The 22,158-nt window shown below is 36.6% G+C and overlaps 1 long non-coding RNA gene across 2 annotated transcripts in view; it reads left to right on the top strand.

The window, feature by feature from the left end:
• The first annotated feature begins 14,895 nt into the window (after nucleotides 1-14,895).
• Nucleotides 14,896-22,158, top strand: part of LOC116550404 — a 169,554-nt gene continuing 162,291 nt past the window's right edge. For both annotated transcript variants that reach the window (XR_004268388.1, XR_004268387.1), the window contains exon 1: nucleotides 14,896-15,954. This is a non-coding gene — a long non-coding RNA (uncharacterized LOC116550404). The remainder of the gene's footprint in view (nucleotides 15,955-22,158) is intronic.

Genomic DNA, 22,158 nt, shown 5'->3' with positions numbered 1-22,158 from the left:
GGTAAGTTAAAAGTCAGTATAGTAATTTAGAAGGCAGATAAAGGTGACTTGGAATAGAGTGGTAGCAGTGGAAATGGTTAAGATGTGATTAGGTTCAGGTTATATTTCAAAGATAGAGCTGGATAAAGAAAGGGAGAAAAACAAGATTCAAGGAGAATGTAGATTTCTATTGTATGCACCTGGAAAAATAATGATGCTATTTACTGAGCTGACACAATGGTTAACAACAAGTTAGAAGAGGGCATAAGAGTTCTATTTTAGTTATGTTACATTTAAAAATCTAAGAAGTATTCAATAGCAATACTGAGGAGGCAGTTGCTGAAAAAATCTGGACTTCAGAAAAGAAGTTTAGACTGGAGATACAAATTTGAAAGTCCTGGAGTTGGATGAGAAAAACTAAGGAGTTATTAGAAACTAGAAAAATAAATGGGTGAGCCCATGGGATATCTCAACATTTGGAAACTGAAAAAGTATAAGCCAGAAAGAGACTAGACTGTCAATAGTACAGTAATGTCAAGGAAATCAAGGGGAAAAGTGGTCTAAGAAGCAAGATGTGATTCCCTCTGTTGAGTTGTAAAAAGAAGTAATGAAGGATAATCATTCACTGATTATAGCTTGGCGGTATGGAGGTTATGGTAACCTTAACAAAAGAGGTTCCATTGGTCTTTAATACAAATTTGAATTTATTTAATAAATATCACACACACACACACACACACACACACACACACACACACACACACAGATTACAACGTGATTGTATGCTGATGAAAATGGTCCAGCAGAGAGGGTTACATAGATAATGTAGGATGGGGAAAGTAAGTGGGACATGAAGGCACAATATGGAAAGGTTGGACTTAACGAAAAGTAGGAACATTTCATTCATTTTATCAGCAGGTTAGTCAAAAGTATATGAGAATATTTTCAGAAAAGTTGGCAGATTCTTCTATAAAAGTCTACTGGCCCAATAGAGATGGAATCATAAGCTAGGAGTGAGTAGATAGAAAAAGTGTTGAAGTAAAGTGAAATAATCTAAAAGAATGGAAAAGCGAATTAACTAGAGAAATACAATCACAATTCCCAGCTTGCTGAAGGTCTACTTAATATCTGTGGTCATATACTCATGTGAAATCATTCACTGTAGTTTTTTTGTTTGTAATTTCTTTGCACAAACTTCATTTGTAGAATGGATTTAACCCGGGTTGGAGCTTTGCTAAGAGAGTACATCAGAAAGAGGAAGAGCTATGTAGGCAAAAGAATAATTATATTGATGGGACTCAATGAAGTGGTTGAATCTAATCTGAGTTAGGAAGGAAGTAAATTCAGGAGGGCTTAATAGACAGAAACAAATTTACAGGGACTATGAGTCTCAGTGAGGTCAAAGAAGTTTTGAAATGGGGATACTTACAATTAAGACTTTGACAGTCATGCAGTTATGATTTTATTACAATGCATAAGATAGAGAAGTGGTGGGCTAAAGTAGGGGGAGACAGGGTAATTGTTTAAATAACATGAAGGCCAGGGTTTTAAGTGGACCATTTATATGGATGTTAAAATAACTAAAATCGATCATAAGAGTAGAGAAACACAATGCACAAGATGCTAAGGTCAGTTCTACCACTCAGGTACTAGATACCTCCTCTTCTATCTACTCAAGAATATGGCTCTAGAAAAATTTCCCCTCTGTGTCTTACCTTCTGTGTACAGAATAATTCTTACCAGCCTACAAACATGCTGTTAGATTTTCTATCATAAAATCAAAACAAAACAATGCAATAATGAAGAAAATCCTTTGTTTTTACAGTCTTTTCTAAGTACCTCCTCATTTCTTTACTCTCCTTACAGCAAAATTCCCCTAAACAGTTGTCTGTATTCACTCTTTTCAATGAACCTCTTCCATTTCTCTTTTGAACTTATACCAATCATGCTTTTCTATAAATGAATTAACGAAATAGGAGGATAGTGCAAATCTTTAGTAGATAACTACAAGGAGATGTTGTCGTCTAATAGCCTAAGCTGAAAAGCCTTGGGGTTTTTGAGGGAGAGTAGAAATGTCATGGAAGCAGTAAAGAGAGCAAAGAGAAGACCTCCTTCACTTTCAGGCTCTGTGTTTTGTGACATATGAGATGGAGAGCAGTCATCACAAGGGAGGTACAGGGGAAAAAGAACCCTCATGGAAAAGCGGGTTTCTGTTAGAATGAGATGATAAATGAAACATTCAGAAATTCATGGTCAGAATGCTGCATAGGAGGCTCCACTGATGGCAGGCCATGCCTTTTTGAAGAAATATTAAATGAGTTTTGAGTTGTGATGGAGCGGGGTATTAGATTAGAATCGGTTACATGGAAAAGAAAGCTTGGGTGTTGATGAATAATGACTCATCAACAATAATGAGTTTTTATTGATGACTGAGGCAAATAGTGAGAAAGGGAAATTGATACTCACCTTTCCTTGTCTCTCAGGGAAAGGTGAGTATCAATTATAACCATAGCTTTCTTTTTGGGACTCATCTTTTACGATGTTTGTAGTGGTGAGAATGGCAATAATGTGGTGGTAACTGTGAGGATAGGAACAGGGGACCAATAGTTCTGGTGTGTATTAAGAACATGAGCCTAATAATATACCAGTCTAGAGGTTCCTCCTAAATTCAGCTGAGGATCAGGTAGGGGCCAGGAAAATGCTTTATCTAACTAAGAGCCATGGAGCACTGAAAGCTTAACTTAATCCAAGAAAGCCATGAAATTCATAGATGTTAATGGGTAGCATTATGGCTATGGAAGCATAGGGAGTTCAGTGGCCATTCTTTAAATACTGCTGAGGGGGCATGATGGTTGCAAACACCTCCTTGTTTATATCTAGCCTCTGCTACTTATAGATGACCTTAGCCCCTTAGCCTCTGTTTACTCACTCAAAAAACTGGGGTAATAGAACTCAGCTAGTAGGGTTATTATGATAATTACACAAATATATGTGAAACAGTTAACAAAATGCCAACTACCCAGGAAATTCTGAAAAATATTAGATAGCATATAATCAGTGGGTGACCATATCACTACCCTCTAAGAGTGGGCTTAGTGGGATCATTACATCTCAGAATCAGAAACAGCTTACAGGCAACATAGCTCAAGAAAACGTACTTAGTTTCAAAACAATGGAGATTGATTTTATTTGTTTTATATCTAAGTCATATTGGGAACACCATTTCTAATGTTTATTTAAACTATAATTTAGAATATTCTTTGCTGAGCTAACAGTGCATCCAAAATGCAAGCTTCATGAGAGTAACAACATCATCAGTTTTGTACATTGCCATGTCCCAAAGGCCTTGAACAGTGTTTGGCACATATAGTAAATTCATAATAGTTTAAGCCCATTGCCCAATAAATGAAATAATATAAATTTTATTTGATTATTGTGCTAATGGAGATGACTATGGGGTATTTCTCTACTTACACAAGCATAATTTGAACAACGGCATGATAACAGTCTGTCTTTAGGTGTAGGGAGTCAAGCGTAAATCTGTGGCTGGTCATAAGAAACGCTGAACCCAGCAATATCCATTCAAATTATTTACTGCTCTGCTCATCAAGGGAAAAGCATTTTTAAAACTCTACAATAAAAAATATTAAAAGGATACTAATCACAATAGTTAACATACTTATATATTCCTTAATATGTGCTAACCCTGTTAATAGTTGTTTATGTTTATGAACTCAATTTTCACAACAATCCTGAGGAGTATCCTGTCATCACAGTCATATCCATTATTAACACGATTACCATCATCACCATCGTCTTCATCATCTGCACTTTACAGGTGAATAAATGGAGGTACAACAAGGCTAAGTGAGTTTTCTTAAGATGCCCTAGGTAATTTGTTGATATGAGACTTAGCCGTGATTTGAATGCTGAAAGTCTGGCTTTCAATTCCATGCATTTGACCACAGTATTGCACTTCCTCTCTAGATCACTGTCTAGCATGCAGGAAGGACAGCATCATGGTCTTTTTCTTCTTCATCACTTGTGAGGCAAGTGAAAATAACAGCTACCATTTATTGAGTGCTTTCTATGTGACGAACACCACACTTAGAAACTTATGTCATTCCTGGTCCTTATAAAAAATATTTGAGATGGAAATTATTATATTCCCCTCTACAGATAAGAAGCTGAAGCTGTGATCATAATTTCCTGAAAGTCAAAGATTTCACTTACATAGCTCCAAAGTCAGAAATCTGACTGTGACATACCATATCGTAACATGTTTACTAATAGAAAAAGATTTCTTTCTTCAGAACTGGATATAAATTAAACACATGATTGCTTCATTGCAGTTATTTCACTGTCTATAAATTTATATTGAACATTTAAAAGCCAAAAATACTCTAATATGGAAATTTAGTGAACATTTGTTGTATTTCTAATCTTTTTATCTATCAGGCTACTACTTCTTTCTTTCTTTTCTTTCACCATTTAACACCTTTAAGGGAGAGGTTACGTTTTGTTTTTCTATTCCTTTCTTTCTTGTTTCTCTTCTTAAAAAAGCAAAATTATATATATATATATATATATATATATATATATATATATATAGTATTGATATTGTGAAATCTTCCCCATAACTTCAAATGTAACCCTTATGTTCATAGTTATCATCTCCATGCATGTATTTGTGTTTATGTTGAATGTACATATACATATAACATCTATGTATTTATAAATAATATATGCCTATATTATCTGTATGTTTAATAAGCTGAATCACATTGTATATATAATTTTGCAAGTTTTTTACTCAATGTACTTTTGAAATAGACATGTTTTCCTATGTAATAATTTAATACATTTATTTTAACTGCTAAGTAATTTCCCACCATATAAAGAAACTACAACTTCAATTCTTTTTGTACTACTCGCTTCCCAATCTTTTGAATGTTGGCTCCTTCCTGCAGTTATCACTTGAAATTGCTCCATTAAAATCTACTAGATTTTTTAAAATATTCATTATTTTTAATCCATCCTTACATTTGGTGCAGTTAATTACCCTCATTTTCTTGAAATTTCCTCCTGTCGATTTTCGATTTTGTGCAAGTACATCTTTCTTGATATCTTTGTTCTTCTCCTGTTTGTTGTTTAAATGTAGGTGTTTCCCAAAGGTATATCCTTAATTTTCTTCTTTCTCTCTTGACAGTCTCATTTATGTCATGGCTTCATATTGCAAATAACCCTCCAATCCATATTTGATTTGTTTCCAGTTGTCTGCTGGACATTGCTAGTTAGATGTCATACTTGACCTAAATATGCACTTTTCCTCTTAAATTTGTTCCTGTTTCTCTGCTTCCTATTTAAATAAGTGGCAGTGCCACCATCTTAGCAATCATCCAGGCTCAAAAGCATGAAATGATTAAGTCCCTTGGGTCTCATCAGTTGCCAGGACCTGCAAATTACTGTTCTATTCATCCTGCCAAATTGGTTCCTACTGCCACTACTCTAGTTTAAACCGCATGACTTCTAGGCTTTTCACAATAGTATAACTTGTTTTTGTGCTTCTAAGTGTCTTTCCACTTCCTAGGCATCCTCTATCCTGCTTGATTAATTTTCCTAAAGCATAGTTCTGTTCATCGTATTTCCCTGTTTGAAAGCTTTTAACAGCTATTTCTTATAAAGTCCAAACTCTTTAAGCTGAAATTCTGCTTCTCCACAAATTGATTTGTTTGCCCCTCCAAACTTATTATTTCTCTATTTAATATGCCCCATATACCTATCAAATTGGACATCTTACTCTTTCTGTTATCTGCTTGTATGTCTGGGTTAGATAGTGGTAACAAGCTGCTTCAAAAGCTGTGTCTCAAAATAACAAAAGTTTATTTCTTACACAATTGCTGTAGTAATTTCAGGTCAGCAAGAATGTTCTCTGTTCACTGCAGTCACTCAAAGACCCAGGCTAAGGAAACAGCCACCATGTTGAATGTTGTGGCTCTCTATCATGTGGGAAATAACTTTAGAGGGTTTTGCACTAGCAATTAAACATTATGAAACAGAAGTGATAAACATCACTTCGATTCACAATTCCCTGGTCAGAATTAGTCACATAGCTCTAATTCATTGTTAGAGAAACTAGAAAGTGTAAACCTATCTTGTGGAACAGCAGAAGAAAAACAGATATTGATGAACAGCATTGAAGACCACCACAGTTGCCAATATATATTTTTATCATTTTTCTCCTGTAGACCAATGCTCATGAAACTTAAAATATTCTTCTTTATCTTCCATTCTTCTTCAGATCCTGCTTACTCTTAATTCCCAGAACAGCTATCACATTTTCAATGAATTATTTCCTAATCATCCTGGACAGACATATTCTCCCTCTCCTCTAATTTCTCATAGTCCTTTATTTTTGAGATAAGATAAAAACTATCTTATCTGTGGTTATGCATTTAGTTCCTAGAGGTCAGGATACATTATTTTATACAAAAAAAATATAGTCAAGGGTTTTATTAACACTTGACTACGTATTTTTTTGCCTTGACTACATATTTTTGTGTGTGAATACATAAATCCCACAAATTGAATCAGAGTGTAGTCTGATTACTTGGAGATTCATTTCTTTTGAAAGACTGGCTTCTTCTATTACCTATTTATAGGGGAGATGTTTATTCCTCATATATAAGGCTGGATATTATATATATATATATATATATATGCACACACACATATACACACATATATAATAATTGTATATCTACATGTATGGTATATGTATATTTATATATCTTATGTATATATACATATAGTTAGCAGCGCCTAGCTACTATGGTATAAATATAGAGTAAATTAATTATGAATCTGCCTTATTCTCACTCTTCTCACTCTGAAATTGCTGGCAGTGCTATTATAACTCTTTTCAGTCTTCTTTTCCAATAAATGATTTATTTGACCATTGCCCTTTGGTAGCAATAAGATAGATAGTCTAAGGGCTCTTTCCTATGTGAAATATTTTAAGGAATGTCCATAAAAGGAAAACAGAACTGACAAGATAAATTTAAAGTAGTGAAATCCTGTCCTTCTGTCCTTCCTTCCTTTCTTCTTTATCAAATATTTATTGGACACTTGTTCTGTATATGGTACTGTGATAAGATACAATATGGGAATAGGCACAGACCCTGTCTTGGGGGAATCTTATAGTCCAGAGGAGTAATAACATATACAACCTCCCTGCAATAACTTGACTTGAAATTACTATTTCCCCAATTATACACCTGGCCAATGCATGCTCATGCTTTAAATCTCAGGTTAGGTGTTCCATCCTCTGGGAAGCCTTCCTTGATTTCTCAGCTTTGCTCTAGCACTTCAGTAGTGTTTTCGAGGGAGTAATTAATTATTTTTGAGGAAAGAGCTCAGGGAAGTTTTAACAGAGGAAATGATTGAGAAAAAGTCTGAAAAATGAGTGGGACTCTGCCAAGAAAAGCAAGAAGTAAGAAAATTGTCCTTATCCAAAGGTGACAATGATATGTCGAATACAGGAATCTATGAGCAGATTTCTATTGCTGGAGCTTAAGTCGTAAAAACTGTTACGGGAAAAGAAGCTGGGAGATAGGCAGGAACCCAATTCTGAATGGCTTGTGTGCCATGCTGTGGGGAATCTCTAATGAAATTCAAGAAGTGAAGTGGCACGGCCAGATTCACTTTTTAGAAATTATACTATTAATGAAGTATGCAGAGTAAACTTGAAGGCAGGAGAACTATTATGACATTTCCAGGGGTAAGATAATTAGATTTCAAAGTAACATGATGGAAGGGGGTTCAGAAGAAGAAAATAGACATTTGGGGGAATAAACAGAAAATATGCGGTAACAGCCTGCTTGTAGTAGGCAAGGGAGAATAAGAAATTGAGAATGTTATTTTGTTTTCTGACTCACACGATTGATGGCTAAAGATCACAGATGAAGAAATTACAGAAGAAAAAGCTGGTTTTGAGGTTGAATTAGTTAAATTGGGAACCTCAATTTTCTCTCTTAAGAAGAATGGGTTGATATTTACTGTGAAGAATCAAAGCATAGGAGTTGAATGGCATGGCACATGTTTTGAATTATGAGGGAAATGAGAGTGGGAACTGACAAAGGACAAGTAAAATCTTTATGAGCAATGGAGAGAGGCAAGCTGAAGTTGGATGGTATGAACACTTGGTAGACCCAGTCTACAAGTTTGTATTACTATTGTGAGTCAAACTCAGAGCTGAGTACAGGAATGGAATATTTGTATGATTAATCTAGGGTTAAAAATATGTGACAAAATAATGTGGTTGAATAGGTGTTGAAAGGTGTTTGTGAGCCTGTGTAGGGAAGAAAATAAAGCAATTAAGAAATAGAGTGGACTCATGAGGGGTTTAAAAGATTCTGCAACAGGGGTGTCCAATCTTTTGGCTTCCCTGGGCCACACTGGAAGAAGAATTGTCTTGGGTTAAACATAAAATGCACTATTACAAATGATAGTTGGTGAACTAAAAATAAAAATTATAAAACATCTCATTATGTTTTAAGAAAGTTAATGAATTTATGTTGGGCCACATTCCAAGCCATCCTGGGCTGCATGCAGCCTGTGGGTTGGACAAGCTTGCTCTACAACATGGAATGGCATGTATAAAGAAAGTGATTCCAGGAGGGAGGCAGAAAGGTAAGGTGTGGTCAGAGAGCAGGAGAGCAGAATTTCTGATCTCCAAAGTAGGGAGAAGTTTTGGTTCCTGAGGAAGTCGAGGAAGAGACATGAAAAAGGGCTAAAGGGGAAGAGTGGAGGTGAGCCCTCTAGAATCGAAGGGATAGCTGTGAAAGGATGTTGAAGAGTTCTTTCACATGGACATTGAAATTGTTCAGGATAATAATAGGCATTCAGTCAGAAGAAGCCTGTAATTTGGGTGGCATCCATGATGAATATGAGGGTTATAACCTGGAGGCCTGATGATGATGAACAAGTAAACCGATCTTTGGTGTAGAAGAAGGATATCTTTTTTGGGGTTGGTGGTGGATTATAGTGTAAGCGTAAAATAGTCTCTTAGGAGAAACTTGAAATTCCTTGAACAGGAGGTCGAAATGAGGAGGGGGTAAAGTGGGGGCATTTAATCATGCCCATGGTATGGAGGTGTAAAAGAATGAAAGACTTTTACTATAAAAATACTGCAAAGAAAGTAAAGTACTGCCTTTGGAGAAAAGACGAATTTGAATTGGAGTAAGCAGTCAGAGGGGACATTGTTCTGTAAAGAGGATTAAGGATGTAGCGTTTATGTCCTGAGATTAGCTCAAAAAGGAGAGGATCAAGAAGGAGACAAGAGAACAGAGTAGATGTTACATAAACGGCCAAAGATGGTTTCTGTGCATCTCATACTGTTTCCTTATTTACAGCTGGTGAGGACCCACTAGCCCAAAACCTGCATGCACTAAATTCAAATTCTTTTTTTTTTCCATTTATTTATTTTATTGCATTTTAGGTTTTGGGGTACATGTGAAGAACATGCAAGATTGTTGCATAGGTACACACGTGGCAGTGCGATTTGCTGCCTTCCTCCCCATCACCTACATCTGGCATCTCTCCCCTTGCTATCTCTCCCCAACTCCCCACCCCCTACCGTCCCTCCCCTATTTCCCCCCAACTGACCCCAGTGTGTAGTGCTCCCCTCCCTGTGTCCATGTGTTCTTATTGTTCAACACCCACCTATGAGTGAGAACATGCGGTGTTTGAAATTCAAATTCTTACACACCTAAGTACTTTAAATATTGCCCAAAGAAGACTATGTTTAGCCATTTAGAACTTGTCTGCTTTACTTGTTTCATAAATGTTTACCTGGGTGATGGTAGTCAATTATAGGGTTGCATGGCATGAATGTAACTGACTGACCTTAAACATCCAAACTTTAGGGCCCAGTTATCCTGATGCTAGAACTAGCTGAGACCTTTAGTTGCAAAACATGAGTAGAAATCTACAGGGGCTTCTTTTTTACTAGATATAATAAAATATGAATACCAAATTAATATAACTAAGGAAAATATGATGCTGAGAAATAAGGGTATGTTAACTCTTTTTAGAGAAATGAAAGATAATCATGGGGGAAAAGATTGTAATTGACACTATAGCCTTTAACTAAATTGATATGTTTCTAATTTTTTTCATGTAAATTTGTCTGTTTCAATATATTATATTTTATGAACAATCTACCTAGACTTTTATATGCATTGGAGAAAACTGTATAATTTGGGGAATCCTATAGAGTATTCTTTTGTGAAACGGAACTTTTGGATTGTATTTGTTCAAAGCAAGTCACATATGAAAGTTTAAAAATAATACACGGAAATCAGGTGCTAATGCAGAGGTAGAAAAAGTGAATTTGTATGGATTTAGATCAAATAACAAATTTGATCCTTTGTACAAATGTTTGTTTAATTATTAGGGTTTTCTTTGAAAGGATTTCCTTCTCTTCCAAACTTTCAACATCTGTAGTTGAATATGTTTGGGGCTCAGAATTGCATTTAGAAATAGAATCTATAAAATTATGTTTTTCTAAGGAATATAAGTTAAAGTTCGTATGTTTGCATGTATGTATACCTATATGTGTGTTTGTATTGTGTTTATGCAAATGTGTGAGTGATTGTGCATTTGTGTTGGGTAAATATATATGTCAAGGGGGCATTATAAAGATATTTTCAGTTGCATTTCAGATAGGAAGGAATGGCTAGAATTCTCAGGGCTGGAATTCACTCTCATGAGACTCACAGCCTGATTAATGTCCTCTTATACTGTAAGGGTTCCAGTTATTTTCCAATCTGTGCTGGCCGTGTTTCTTTTGAGTTTGAAACTTCTATTGCATTAGAGGAGAGCCAGACAATCTGATCTAATAGGTGGGGCAAACAGGCCTTAAATCATGTGTATTCTCAAGATAGTCACCAAGTCATTCTGAGATGACAGATGAGGGCAGACAAAGCTTTTGTGTCTACCAGGTGGAGGTGAATTAAGCTAAGGCAAGAAGGAACAAGATGGAGAGCAACAGTGCAGTGCCAGGAAGTATTTCCCAGCTTCATTTCTTTAAGTTTTTAAATGGCCACCTGATTTAAGTTAAATCTCATAAATTCTGGCATAAAATTCTATAATATAACATGAGTCATTTTAACCAAAATCAGAGTTATTAATTTATTGCATGATCCTAATCAATACCCTCTGGTTCACTTTGGTAAAACAGCAGCAAAATCATAAATCAGGCTCTTTGCTTTGTATTTTAAATTAAATTGAGAAAATATGGTTGTGAATTTACCTAAACGAATGTATTTACAGAATTTAAAATTTCAAACTGTGTTAAATCAAATTTTTAATAGGAGAAAAAATATTTTTTAAAGAAAATATATGCATAGGTCAATGTAAAGGATTCTGTCACACTTTTTGAAAGTTTAATTCTTTGTCATTCATGCACCATTCTTCCTAAGAATAGAATACTAATAATTTCTGCCTGCAGAGAATCATGAAGACTTGGTAGTTAATGAAAACTAACCATGAGAAAGAACAAAAGCCAACACTTTTCTGCAATCTAATTATCTTAGCATAATTAACTGTTTTCTAGATTTAGTGCCTAAATCCTTTTTTTCCAAACTTAAATTTCATAGTCTTTTTGATTACACAGATATGATAGTCTATCATATATGTGAATTGGAGAAAACACATAAGAAATAATTAAATTCACCTGGATTTCTTTGTTTCTTTTTAACTTCATCTCCACCCCCTAAGTTTTGAATGCAAATTAAAAATACTGCTTCTCTGCAGACAATCACACCATCACTGTTTCTTCCTTCTCACTAAAATTCAATGTCTGAGATGTGTCTAAATAAAAACAAAGAAATCACACATTTGAAGATAATTAGTGGTTTTGCTTGAGAAAGATTTATCCATTCTCAAGACATGTATCTATGTCCATAGCAATCAGTGTTAATCATTTGGGTATATCCAAACACTTGACTGAGGTTCACATTTTGCCTCTCAAAAGTATTAGTTCATAATTCATTAAATTTGTTTAAGCCTCAGGGAGCAAGAGAGCAAATAGCCCAAGATACTTTCTTCTTGACCACTAATGTAAGTATGGTTAAAGCCAAAGAAAAGGCCAGTAAATGAGAAAAATGCAAATGTTCATCATATTCCATTGCTGTTTTGACACAGCAATTAGATTTGTGCAGAACAGCAAGATTGTTCCAATTCTATTCTCCCAAACATAAGTCTTAAAAAAAGGAGGTTACATTTGTGACTGTAGCTCGTGGAGCATCCAATCTGGCATCCTGAAAATCCATATGTAAGCCACACTTATATCTTAAACCTGTCAAACAAATAAATGTACAGAAGCAGTAATTTATGTACTTTATAGACTGTTTTGCCCTTTTAGAGCAAAAGCCTAATTTTCAAGTGTTGCTATTTTAACTTCTGGCAGTGCCTGGGAGATAACTGAGGTTCAAAATGTGAATTTTACAAGTAAAATGTGATTCAAAAATTGATTTACCCTGTTCTCACTACATGTGAGACAGAGAAGAGAAATGCTGGGTGTTTGTGAGCTTTAGGCAAGGGGAAACATATTGCTAAGTACAGAAGCCACGCAAAACTTTGCGGGTTTTCAGTTTAGAAGTGAACTTGAGCCTTTCCCAGTTCAAGTTCTGTTTAGGGCCGGCAAAACATGACTTTCTGATTCAAAGAAATAAGGCTTAAAAAGGCTTATAAAACAGGCTCACAGGCTTCTTGTACATCAAATAGCTCTTACACAATGGCATTTAGATGATTTAAGTGTAAATGAATCAAAGACATATGGATTGCATTTCCCTTGAAATACGCATGGGTTTTAAAATGAAGGGAAAACACACTTGCCAAAATCCTTTTTGGGTTGTGCTGCATCAAAAACATTTGGAAAATGACTTTAAATGTTTGGAAGAACCCCAGACATCGGGTTCAGCCACCCCTGGAGATTAAATCAGTGTCCTTCATCCACTGATAACTAGACCCCTGTTTTGCAAAGACATTTCTTAAAAATGTCAAGTCCCAAACCTGACACTCCTGAAAACTGACTTTCTTAGTGCTTGAATTGCTAATTCAATGATAGGATCTTATTATGTAGTCTTCCCCAGAGATCAGGAATCCATTTTGTGTTAGTTAAGCCACCAGAAGTACATTTCAATTTTACCCAATTTTTCAAGTGTGGTTAAAAATGTAAGTTCTCTCTGTCCTGGAGGTAAAAATTAATGTTTCCAGGGAGCCAAAAGGAAATCTAGTTTTCAAGCTGAATGAAAGAACTAAATGATCAGAAGATAAAAATGGAAAACTTGTTTGTTGTAAATGTATTCAGGCAGGAGTTCTGACATCACATAGCTGTTAGCAAACTTATTTAAGAAAAAGAAAAGAAAGGAAGGAAGGAAATGAAAAAAGGAAGAAGAGAGGGAGGAAAGAAGGAAGGAAAGGAGGAAGAATGGAAAAAAACAACTGGGTGGTAAAGTACCTTTGGAATCAAAAAAAGATTGAGTGAAGTTAGGTTTAACGGAAATAGGCAGTTTCATGAAAATAGCTAGGCAGCAATAAGACAAAAACACCAATTGCAACAAATTCAAACAGACCAATGCATAGGAAGGTGACATGGTGACGTGAATGATAAATGGGTTGGCACAAGTGATGAACAAGGCATCAAAAGGAACTAGAGAAGAGGTGCTATACTGTTAAAAGAAAATGAATTAAATGTTGAAACCGAGAACAAAGAAAAATCACAGGACACCTAAACTGAGAGAAAGGCTACAAAGGCACTCGGTAGCTGAGCTGAGGGGAGTATAAGAAGAGATCATATAAAACAAGTGAAGTGCTGTTATTTAAGTCTGTGCAGCCAAACAGCTTTTATTAAAAAGACTAGATCAGATTTTGCATGCACTTATGATGTGAGAGGAAACAGCTTTCAAAATTGTTTAATGACCTCCTGATAGGAAGGTTAACAGGATTATCACACAGTTCACTGGAGGATGGACAGCAACTCTCAGCATGTCCTTCACTTAACATGTAATTCTAATATTCTCCTTTACAGGGAGGTGCAAAATCATTGTGTTATTCAAAAGCATTAGTTGAAAAGTCAGGATGCTTTTAATGAGGGAAGTTCAACATAAAAGGGAAATGAGGAAGGGAAGAAAATGGGTACTATAACCTGAGTTCTTTTAGCATTATTCTGCCCAACTAACTATGGGGGTGTCTGGGAAGGCTGAACCCTCTAGAAATTTTAGTTTGCTCTGGTCTCCTCACATCTGCCTGGGCTGCCTGCATCCTAGGTAACTAGTGTGACATTCTTTGCTTCTGACATGTTACTGCTCCTCTGTTCTGCTCTCCAACCGTTTCTTGTTAAAGTTGGGAAATATTCTCCACCTTCTCTTCTGTTATGTAGACCACAAAGCAGTACTGCTTTGCATTGTCAGTGTGCTGTGGAGACTCTAATGAGAAGGGTCTTTACAATAGGTTGGTCTCTGCTAGTTGTGGCATTAGTACCAGCCGGTTGTGGGAGAGCAGTGATGGGAAAGGGAAGAAAGCAGTCCAGAAAATACCCTGAGCAATGCTCATCAGTTGTCGAAGAACAAATCATACGTTTTCTGTTTCGATCACCCATTATTTTTGCCCTAGACTTAGATTCTCTGACTTCTGAGAAATTGTATTAATCAGGGTAATAAGTGCCAAGTCCTATAACAAAACAACCTAAAAATCTTAGTGACTTCACCCACTAAAGGTTTTTCTTCTGGCAGCTTTCCATTCCATGATTCTGAAATCCCAATTCTTCCATCTTGTGGTAGAATTATTTTCTAGGGCCTCTGCAGAGTGTTCTGCTGTATCATCTGTATTTAGCTGGCTGGCTAACAAAGAGTGAGGAAAAATCACATGACACATTTTGTGGCCATGACTGGATGTGGTGAACATTATTTCCATGACAGGACCCCAGTCTTAACTGCAAAGGATGCTGGGAAATGTAGTTTCCCTAAGTGGTCAGGAAGAAAAAGTGTGATAGGTGAATATTTAGCTAGACTCTGCCATATTTACGAAGGGGCTTTTCCATTCCTAATGTAAATTAACCCTCAGTGGATCTGTCTTCCCAGCCTTTTCTATATGTTCAGATATGTCTGAATTCATGAACACTATTTAATGTGGAAACTGAGAAAGGTTAAGGTATACATAGTTAACAAGTGACAGACCTGAAATGTAATTCAAATTTGCCTGAATCTCAAGTTATTTTCTGCCTTCAAATTTTATACTTCAGGCAGTGGCATCAGGAACAACATCAGATTGGGAGGAACTTGACTCCTTTGCACCCCTGGAGTCCTCTGAGATATCAGAACTTCAGTGGCATCAAAGGTTTGGTTCAGTTAGTACTATAATTAACAGGAGTTAAAGGTACGTCTCCTGAGGTTACAGAGGAAACTGAGATTGATAGTGTCTTACAGTGGCAAGGAAGTGAAATCATTGGGAAATAGTCAACATCTCCTCCTCCAAGTTGGATACAGGAAGATAGCCATGTTAAATGGTCTCAGAAAATATCTATACCTCTTTTTCACCTTTCTTCAGAAGGCTGAGGAAAAAGTTAAGAGAAGGCCATTGAGAAGGAAAGACAAGACGGGGCCTGGATTTTAGCATCATGCTTACCCTGTAGCTTTTCTTTTTTGGCAACTGCATGGGTATGAATGTATTTTTAAACTCATAGAGCCTCAGTTTTCTTGTCAATAAAATGGGGATAGTGAAATGCAAAGTAGTATGAATTAAATAATTTCCACTAGTACTATGCCTAAAAAATCAGAGGCATTGCAACTAAAGATTTCTCCATTTTTCTTTTTATTAACACTTTTTCTTTCATACCTAGGCCATCAAGGGGAGGCATGATGGTGGAAAGACAATTTTCCCGATGCTATGGAAGTTCCATGAGACATAAAGGTAAATAAATAAATAATCAATTTCTTCATTTATCCATCCATTCATTCAATCATTCATTCATTCTTCCACACACCTACCAATATCTACTCGCTACTGACAAAACATCACAGTGGACATTAGAGAAATCTGAAATGGATTATGTGACCCCTGCTCTGAAGATCTGTGTCCTCTAGTGGAGTAGCGGGCATATGCAAAAGTCAAGGTAATTACAAGGTGAAATATAATAAACGACATATTTAAATTAAGTACTGTGGTAGTGCAGAAGACGAAGACTAGAGCAGGGAATGCGAAAAGTTTAAGAGAAGCAGTAGCATTTATTTGGAACTTGAAGAGTGGTAGTTCTGGGATTTTCTGTTATAGGAGAAATTTCAGAGCAATAATCTTATTGGCAGGAGACGAGAGTAAGTCTTTTGAAGCTAGGCCTGCATGGCATGAACACCAGTTTTCTTAGAGTGTTTATTACAGATCAATAAAAATGACTCAAGTTTTAAAGATGCTTTTATTCACAGTCATAAAATTATAAAAATTAAAAATTTTTTATGAAACATTTCTTACTTCTTTATACATATTTACCAAAATGTTAATAATGGATACTAGTTTAGTTAGTTTGCTTGAGGGCCTGCATTCTTTGGCTGCCATAACAAAAGACTGTAGGCTGGGTGGTTTAAATGATGGAAATTTATTCTCACAGTTGTGGAGAATAGACATCTGAGGTCAGGGGCCAGCCTGGTCAGGATCTGGTGAGGGATCTTTTCCTGGCTTGCAGGTGGCCACCATCTCACTGTGTTCTCACATGGCAGAAAGAAGACTCTGGTATCTTTTTGTCCTCTTATTAGGGCACCTGTCCTATGGGATCAGAGACCTACCTTTACGACCTCATTCAACCTTAATCATCTCCTTAAAGGACCCGTCTCCAAATATAGTCACATGGCAAATTAGGGCTTCAACATATGAATGTGGGATGAGGTGGGAACAATTTAGTCCGTAGCAGGGACTGATGGAATTCACCCCTGGGTGCTTTCTCTGCCCTGGAAACACAGGTATAATCCCATCTGAGGACAGATCAAAGAGGTAATAGGAACAGGATGATTTGCTTTACCCAGTAATGCTTCAGAGTTGTCACAATTAAAAAGCTCAAATGTATAATGTCAGTATGATTTGTATACTGGTAAGGCAGTATCTATTTGAAATAATAAACTAACTGACCTAGTCTTCCCTTTTAGAGAAACCTTTGAAGATTCTCGTAAGACTAGATATAAATTTCAGAATTTTCATTGCTAGTTTACTAGAAAATCCACACAGATTTTTATAGGCTAGCTGACATTTTTACAGCTGTGTTGGATTTTGTTTTTTTCTTGCAGGTAGTAGGTATTTTTCATTCTATACAATTTAATCATGATTAATGTCATGTTTTCCAAAACAAACGTATATGGCTTGTAAGCAATAAAAATAATCACTCTTAGTTGACTAAGGAGTATGAGGACATCTAAACATTTGCAAGAAGCTGAGAGTTAATTTCAAAGAGATGCCATCTTTCAAAAGTAACTACCTATTTGGAAAGGTGTTGCCAATAAAATATAATAAGAGGTTCTGATTCTTTTCATGTTTAGTTCATGTATCATGACTATAATTGTTCTTCATAATTCACATTCAATTCTCACTTTATTAGTTTTGTATTTAATACAGATACATTGTGGTATAAAAAGAGAATTTGGACCAGATATCTGTTGGTGTTAGACTTTATTTTTGTGGCCCCTCAGTCAGAACCATCCCTGGGGAAATCTTGGCCCTGGGGAAATCATATTATGTGCTCTTTTTCCTCTAGTTTGGCATTTTCATGCAACAGAAAGGATGCTCAACTGAACAGCAATACTCTGGAAGTGAAAAGAAATCACAGATGGGCCAAGTGCAGTTTAGGAGGTGTGTGTGGAAGGAGGAGCAGGGCCAAGACAGCCTTTAGCCCATAGGGACTTTGTTAGAATTAGAAAAAAACATACCACTTCCCCTGGGTGGACACAGCCAACCTCATACCAGGGTTTATGGTTTGGCAAACAGAGTGAATGCTGGACTTCAGCTCCCATTTGCCCCTTCAGGTGGGCAACTGTCTGCAGTGGTTTGGGTCAGAGCCAAATTGAAGACTAAATGGAGAGAACGGCTCTTAACACTACCCGCTATTATAACCTTGCACATAATAAGTAGCTAGAAGATGATGAATATGAATGAATAATTTAATCATGATTATATTTGAACAGTACTCAATTCTTTGTAGAAGATGATATTCCAGAATGAGCTTACAAGTCTAGATTCCAAAGCTTTTCTGTTAATCTGAAGAAAAGTGTTTATGAGCAGTGTGGTCAATTTGTAAAATTTTCCTCTTGAATAAGATGAATGATAGTCACAGAAAAAAATTAACAAGAATTTGTGTTATTTAGTCCATTTTCTGATCTGTCCAGGTAAATTTGATTATGGGATTATCTACATTTTTGTGTGAAATACAATGATGTTTTCCCTTTCTCGTTAGTTCAACACAATTTTATGTAATGTCTCCTGAGAGGAGAGTGCTGTGCAAAGCCAGAGGGTAAGATGATGAGTGGTAAAGCCTTTCCCCTTAGTGTTCCTTTACAACTATGAGAGGGATTGAAATATACACTCAAGGGACAACACAATGGTTTGCTCTTCAGGTCCAAGACAAGGTACATAATTTTTAAGGCTCCAGTGCAAAATGATAAGGTGGGTCCTGGTATGGTACAGAAATCAGTCTCCCCTTCCCTCTGGCTGCTGTCCCTATCCTTGGTGCAAAGATAACCTCTAAGGGATCACAATCTCTGGACTGGACAATGCTCAGTTCCCGGATCTAGGATAGGCAAGAAGTACTTTCCCAATCCCTAAACAACGCCCAGGGCACTGTCAGCCCAAGGGAGAGACAGACATCCATCTGCTCACCCTGAGATGCCACAGGCACCAGCATCTCACTCACACACAGGTCCCATTCTAAGGGAATCATAACAGACACAATTTTTAAAGTTGGCCTTATAGATTCTCATTTGAACAGTTCTAGAAGAAAACAAAAGGCAATATAGGCAGAGATTGCTCCCTGAGGGAAAAGTATAAATGTGAAAATCCAGTCTTGTGTAGGGATTGCTGTTCAACAGAGGCCTCTGCTGATTCGGGGATAGCTGGAGATAAGTATAGGATATTTTTCATTCAGTAATCATTTACTAAGTGCTGACTAGGTCTCAGGCCTTGTGTTAAGTGCTGCTGGTGTAATATTAACCAAAATAAGATGTGTTCCTTACCTTCATGAGACTTATAAGTTCGTGGAAAAATTAGGGTCATGTTGAAGAGGTTCTAGAATGTCCTTTACATTCAGGGTTTCTCTTTTGACCTGAGAATCCCTCATGTTAGAAACATTTGCCTTTTTTCAAATGCTGTAGAAGTTGCCAAATGTGGGTAACTTCCACCACTGCCATCCCTAAATTTAAATTATTTATTTTTCTACATTGCATTTATTACTGTGTGTTCCTATCACTCAAATGCTGAAGCCTAATATATTTTTAACTCCTTTCCACTGTTTGCTAGTAATAGTGAAGACAGGAGTATGTTACTGAGGATGACTTCGCCAGAAGGTCACTTGTAGTTTGATTGCTTGGAATTCAAAGCATATTACCTACTGTTTAACATCGCTCACCAGCCCCTAGGAACATATTTAGTCCATATATACCTGCAATAAGTTCTATCGAATATGACTACCACATGAAAGAATTATTCTAAAAGAAAACCCAACAAAGAAATTCTGAAAAAATAAGATTTGTGATTTACCAGAAACAGATCTTTCCTGGTGTAACATGTAAGAGTTTTCCTTTGGTCATTTCCCACAACAGGTCAGTTCTGCTCTCTAAGGTGAAGAATGGAAGCTAAGATAACCCTGAGGCTTGGATGTGGAAGGAATGAAGTACAAAAGTAGAGACATATGAGGCAGCAGAGTGGAGGGCAGGTCTGGTTTGGCATGGGTGGTGAAGAGGGATATAGTAGTGGGTGACTATGGGCAACCAGAAGACAGGAGGTACCTGAATGATGATAGACATGAAGACTGAGAAATTGAGAAGAGAGGCAGGCATTAGGAGGGAGGAGGCCAAGTTGTTATTTCCCAACTTCATAGGAATTGTGGCAGTGCGAACGTTTTGCCCAGCTACTGAAAGCCATCCTGGAAACTGTCAGGTAATAGGAGCAGAAAAGAACATAGGATTAGTGAGAAGAAATGAGGCTATGCTATGTGGAATATATTATTGAATGTGTGTTCCACATGGGTAGAGAAAATGTCTTGTTCATTGCTTCCTTCCCAGTGCTTAACCCAGTTCCTTGAACTCTGGAAGGGGTAAATATATGTATGTGTGTGTATATGTGTGTATTATATAATTAAGAAATAAGTGGGAAGAGCTTTCTAAGTGGAAGTGGAGTTTTAAAAAGTCAAATCCATGGGCTGTTTGCAGCTGATTAAGCTGTTCTGATGGTTATAAGTGAAGATTTTAGAAGAATGTGGTTGTCTGAATTCAGGTGCCAACTGTCACCATCTCTGTAACAATGGGCAAGTTTTGGTGCCAGTTTCTTCTTTCATGAAATGTGGGCAATTACAGCATTTGCTTCATGGGATAAATGTGAAGAGAGGATGAGATAATGCGAAGCATTTTGGGCCTAGCACATAGTGAGTGCTCAGTACATTGTAGATATGATGAGGATGGTGACTACTTTGCTCTTGAAAGCAGTTCCCAGCTCTACAGACAGGTTTCGCATTTTCCAAAGATAAGACCACACTCTGCCCTTGCCAAATCTGAAGTAAGAAGGGAATGATCTCTCTGAGAATCTTCTTTAGCCATCTTGGAAGGGTGTGTGTGGCCCCGAGTCTGGCAGGGACAGAGCTGAGCAGAGCTGTTCACAGCAAATCTGTGATGATGATCTTCTCATCTGTCTTCTAAGCTGTAGGCGGCTCCTTCTTTGGGAAGCAAGTTATAATCAGAACTTGGAACAAGCTACCCTCCAAACAATGCTCTCATTGCCTTTTCTGCCATTTAATTAATGCCAGTCTAATTTTACAGAAAGTATATAAATATGATTTATGCATATTTGTACCTATATTTTTCTTTGAGCCTTCCATGAGGTACATAGCCATGTAAATCATATTCTTCTGATAAATACCTCTGGCCTGAATACTTAACGTTATTTTTATAGCAACATTTGGGTAATTTAGCAAGTAGCGGGATGGATATTGCTTAACCTAACCTTCAAGTTCTCAATGACTAGAACCAAGAGGTGAACCTCTTATTTCTTTCAGATTATATTTTGCTGAGAGATTTAGGTAGATTTCAGCTGATAGCTTTCAAGATCCCTTTTGCTAATGCTTTCTTTCCAGTTCTTGTCAATCTAACTCAAGAAACAGACAGCAGTCTATGGACTGCCACTTGAAGGTTATGAGGACATGATCCGTGCATTCTGTTTTTAGCTCCACTTTTAGTGAATATAAAATTAATTCAGGCCATGATTTAAATGCCCTCAAATCCTGAGTAAGTTTCCTTACAACTTCTGTAACTTATAGCAAGAACCAATTGGGTGCAGTGGAATGACTTTGCCGAACTTCCTTTGTGTTGTGTCTGTAAGCATGGGCATAAATGAGCAGATTTTATTAGAGGTAATGTTGAAGAATTGGGAGAAATGTCTTTTCTTTTTACCAGACATGGATTTTAAAAATTACACAGAAATCAGCATTGTCAAGTCTCACGAAGTGCAATCATAAGCAGAAGGCTTGAAACCTGTTTTTGCTTAAAGCCTTTATTTGAATTTAGTGAAAACAACAGCAATAAATTGTATTCAAAAGCACTTTGATCCCTTTGCAACAGTATTATTACAAAAGCAGGGTCTACAAAACATTTTCCCTTTTTCATTCGGGTCAATTTTCCGTAGGCTTCCCAAATCATCTAAGTCTGTGTTTATAATTCCAGAGACAAAGGGTTGTTCACGCTGTAGTGCCTGACACTTGAAACTTGGTATTGTTTGGCAATGATTGTAGCACTAATCTTACATTTATCTTCTTTTTTTTTTTTTTTTTTTTTTTTTTTTTTTTTTTTTATTATAATTTTTTTTTTAAAAAAAAAAAAAAAAAAAAAAAAATAAATATTTTTTTAAAGGAGGGGGGGCGGGGGGGGGGGGGTC

The sequence above is a fragment of the Sapajus apella genome, unplaced genomic scaffold (genome assembly GCF_009761245.1).
Source record: "Sapajus apella isolate SASKATOON/1434 unplaced genomic scaffold, GSC_monkey_1.0 scaffold1, whole genome shotgun sequence".
In the NCBI taxonomy this organism is placed as follows: domain Eukaryota; kingdom Metazoa; phylum Chordata; class Mammalia; order Primates; family Cebidae; genus Sapajus; species Sapajus apella.
This window is presented reverse-complemented; position numbering and strand designations above follow the sequence as displayed.